This window comes from Chrysochloris asiatica, unplaced genomic scaffold (assembly GCF_000296735.1).
Source record: "Chrysochloris asiatica unplaced genomic scaffold, ChrAsi1.0 scaffold00215, whole genome shotgun sequence".
Lineage (NCBI taxonomy): Eukaryota > Metazoa > Chordata > Mammalia > Afrosoricida > Chrysochloridae > Chrysochloris > Chrysochloris asiatica.
This window is the reverse complement of record NW_006408733.1, coordinates 3509747-3514586: the sequence shown is the minus strand read 5'-3', so window position 1 is coordinate 3514586 and position 4840 is coordinate 3509747.

Genomic DNA, 4840 nt, shown 5'->3' with positions numbered 1-4840 from the left:
TGCCACGCTGAGGGTTTTGTGTGTGTTGACACGCATCTGTGTCCATTGTACACATTGTTCTGCTAACTGGGCCCTGGATCTAACCCTCCAAGTTCCTTCCCTTAGGGACTGAAAAGCGATTGGGTGTGTCCCTATTTACTAGCGCTTTGACCCAAGGCCGGAGGGGAGGGCAGGAGGGGAGGTTTAAGTGGAGCCACCTAGTGGTGACTTCTCTGCATTGGAAACAGGAAATACCTGGCAGTCTAGTGCACAGCTGCAGAGCTCTGGGGAAGGAAAGAGAATCTTGCAGAATCCCCAGGAGTCTGCAATCAGCCTTGGCAAGGACCAAGTGGATACCCAGAGTGTGCTCCTCCCAAATCCTTAAGTCCATTTGTTGTTGTTGTTGTTTCTTAAGTGCAGTCGAATTGATTTCGACTGATAGCGATCCTGTATAGGGTTTCCAAGGAGCGGCTGGTGAGTTTGAACCACCGACCTTGCGGTTCAACTGGACCTTACGGTCCAGTGCATTATCCTGCAGCGTCATACCTGTTCATTTAGTGGATGCAAAAGATGAGGCAAGTCCGGGAAAATAGCTACAAGTCCTTCCACTATGGGCCCCAGCAGCTAAGAACAGCAGATTCAGCAGAGGCTGAGGTGTCATTATAGGGTGGAGGGAGGAGACCCAGGGCATTCAGGAGCTGTAAGTGCCTAGGAGGTCCAGAGCAGGGTCTCCAGGATGTGAACAGTGGGCTAAGATTTCAGCTTCCCTCTTTTGTCCCCAATCCTATGCAAGAGGCTACTGGGCTAATGTGAATACCCAAAGGGCTAGGAGTTAGTTCGCTCTGGATCATGCTTCCAAATCCTGATATTTTCATGTATACAGTGTAAATCGTGGTTTTTTTTTGTTTGTTTGTTTGTTTTTTTAATATTTTAGTTACAGTTCCCTATTCCTCTTTCCTCAGCCTTGAGTTCAAAGTGGGTGGGGATCTGGGATCGGGGATGGGTGAGGTTGAGGTGAAGGCTAGGGATAGCTATTGAAAATCTGACTTGGCAATTATTTAAAGGGCTGAAAGTTCAGTGGGTTTCTTTTTCTTTTTCTTTTTCCAGGCCTTGCCAAAATGTCAGGGAGCGATAGTGCAGAGGGTGTGGGAGCACCAAGAGATGAGGCTACAGAGTACAAGGGGCTTTCTAGGCCACAAACACACAAAAAAGGACTTGAATGTGATGTCAGGAGCGGGGAGCATGCCCCTGAGTCAGATCGGAGTATGGCTGCCTGTCACCAAGGGCAGAGATTGGAGATGGTTGTGGGAAGGAGTTGTTACAGGCGCTCAGTGACAGTTGATGGTAACCTAGACTGAGGAGTGGCAGTGTGTTTAGACAGAACTGAATAGACTCAAGAAATAATAATATAGCAGAAACGGTCATTCATTCTCTCATTCATTTATTCAGCACATATTCATTGAATGCTCTGCCCTTCATTCTAGGCTCTGTCTTCAGGAGGATCCCCTACCTCTCACCCAGAATGAATTTATCACCATTGGATCCTCAGCCCTATCACCCCAGAGCAGACCTGCTAAAGGCAATCAGTGACAGCCCCCACCCCACCTCCCCACCCCCCGCCCAACAATGCAAGAATAAAACAGTTGCTGTTGAGCCAACTCCTACTTATGGCAGCTCCACGTTTGTCAAGTAAGCTGTGCTCCATAGGGTACTGGTTGATATTTTCAGAAGCAAATCATCAGGTCTTTCTTCAAAGGCACCTCTGGGGTGCTCAACCCTCAAACCTTTCAGTTAGCAGCTGAGCATATTAGCTATTTGTACCATGCAGGGATTCTACTATAAGAATGTGTTGTTGAGTGCCGTCTGACTCATAGTGACCCTGTATAGGGTTTCCAAGGAGCAGCTGGTGAATTTGAACTGCTGACCTTGTAGTTCAAATGGACTTTGTGGTCCAGTGCGTTACCCCACAGTGCCACATCAGGACTCCTTTAATGTAAGAATGTGGAGCAAGAAATTGGCCACCCCCAGAAAAGATGGAAGCACCCCTTAAGTTTCAGACTGACATGGAATCCTAATCACAACGTCTGGTTTCCTTCATGATGAGTCTCCTTTGATTGTAAGGTGGTGTTCTGTTAGGTGTTGTCAAGTTGATTGTGAGGTAGCCACCCATTTAATGACGGTGTTAGCACAAACTCATTCCTGGAGCCACCCTTCTTTTCCCTGTGTGAGTCTCATCTCCCTCTTTTGTTTGCAAGTAAATGAACTTCATCTTGCTACAGTGATACACATTTGTTGGGTACCTTGTGACCTTTGAGGCATGAGATGGGTGTCTATCAATTCATCCTGGGTGAACCTAGCCCAATCAGGTTTTTCACTTTTTGGAATGCACAAGCCTGGAGCTCCCTTCATATCACAGACATCATAGATTTCCATTTTCACTACATCGAATTTCCAATAGGCAGAAATAATGTGTATTGAAAATGGGATTATTTTTCTAATTTGTATAAAATCACTCTATGGGCCAACAGTGATTTTTCTGGCCCTAACACTGATCTACCTTCACGTAGTCACTGGACCCTATGTCACAGGTATGGTTCATGGTCTGCCCTGGCACTACCCAGCCCTCCTAAGTATTCCCTCCTGCTCCCCGTTGCCCTGCCGATATCAACCCTGGTTGTGGCTCAGACTGTCTTTCAATTCCTTCAGTAGACAACATCATCTGAACTTACTGGTGAGCCCTGTTGTTCGTTCCTATAAGATACTGCTCTGGGACTTGACTCGGACATAGGAAGGCAGGGCACTTATCCCTCTACAGACCCTGACTATCTCATACCACATCAAGCATATTCCAAGTCACCCACATGGCTACACAAAGGCAGTTTATACTAAACCATTCTTGTGGATTGAATTGTGCCCTCCACTGGACCATGAAATAACATCAAGATAAATGAAGGAAAGATTGAAGTTGTCAAAGACTTCATTTTGCTCAGATTACCCATTAACACTCATGGAAGCAGCAGTCAAGAAATCAAACGACGTATTGCATTGGGCAAATCTGCTATACAAGACCTCTTTAAAGTGTTGAAGAGCAAAGATGTCAGGTTGAGGACTAACTTGCACCTGACCCAAGCCATGATCTTTTTAATAACATCATATGCATGCAAAAATTGGACAGTGAATAGGGAAGACCATAGAAGAATTGATGCCTTTGAGTTATGGTGTTGGAGGAGAATACTGAAAGTACCATGGACTGCCAAAAGAACCAACAGATCTGTGTTGGAAGAAGTGCAGCCAGAGTGCTCCTTGGAAGCCAGGCTGGCCATACTTCATCTCTCATACTTTGGACATATTATCAGGAGGAACCAGTCCCTGAAGAAGGGCATCATGTTTGTAAAGTGGAAAGTAAGTGAAGAAGAAGAGGAAGACCCCCAAGATGGACTGGCACAATGGCAACAGTAATGGGCTTAAGTGTAGCAACGACTGTGAGATTGGCATAGGACTGGGCAGTGTTTTGTTCTGTTGTGCATAAGGTCACTATGAGTCGATACTGACTCAGCGGCACCTAACAACGTCAACAACAATTTTGTACTGAAGTCCTAACCACTCATAGGACTCCTAATATGGTGTGGTAGGATAAGCACTGGGCTGCAAACCACAGGGACGGTGGTTCAAACCCACTAGCTGCTCCTTGAAAATGCTGTACTAGGACTACTATGAGTCAGAATCGATTCGACAACACTTAACAACAACCAAGTCCTTGTAGGGGACCCTGGGTGTTACAAACAGTTAAATGTTCCACTCCTAAAAGAAGGTTGGTGTTTGAACCCATCTGGCACTGGGGAAAAAGATCTGACAATCTGCTTTAAAACCCTGTGCATGGAGTGTAGTTTTACTTCATAAACACCTGAAGGCAACTGGTTAACTAGGTAAAACCTGGTATCTAGGAATGTGACTTGGTTTGGAAACAGAGTTTTTGAAGATGTTATCCAGTAAGTTAACATGAGGTCACACCGGAGTAATAGTATTTGTTCTTGTTATTAAGTGCCATCAAGTCGATTCTGACTCATAGCCACCCTGTATTAATATCCCATGCAAACAAAATTTTGGTAAAGATAATTAAAATATGGCTGTAACCATACATTGACAGAGAACTTCCAGCAGTTCGAGCTGGATTCAGAAGATGATGTGGAATGAGGAATGTAATTGCTGATGTCAGATGGCTCTTGTCTGAAAGTAAAGAATACCAGAAAGATGCTTACATTTGCTTTATTGACAATACAAAGGCTTTCGACTGTGTGGATCATGACAACATTGTGGAGAATGAGCATAGTGGAACACTTCATTGCGCTCATAAGGAACCTGTACATAGACCAAGAGGCAGTTGTTCGAACAGAACAAGGAAACTCTGAATGGTTTAAAATTAGGAAAGGTGTGCACCAGGGTTGTATTCTTTCACCATACCTATTCAATCTATATGCTGAACAAATAATCCATGAAGCTGGGTTATATGAAGAAAAGCATGGCATCAGCATTGGAGGAAGACTCATTAACAACCTGCAATATGCAGATGATACAACCTTGCTTAAGGAGCTCTGGTAGCATAGTGGTTACGAATCGGGCTACGAACCTTAAGGTCAGCAGTTCGAAACTACCAGCTGTTGCGCGGGAGAAAGATGAGGCTTTCTGCTCCCGTAAAGATTTACAGCCTCGGAAACCCTGTATAGGGTCGCTGTGAGTCGCAACCGACTCCACGGCAGATAACAACCTTGCTTGCTGAAAGTGAGTACCCACATGCCACACAAAGGCAATATATACCAAACCGTTCTTGTGGATTGAATTGTGTCCTCCACTGGACTAATAA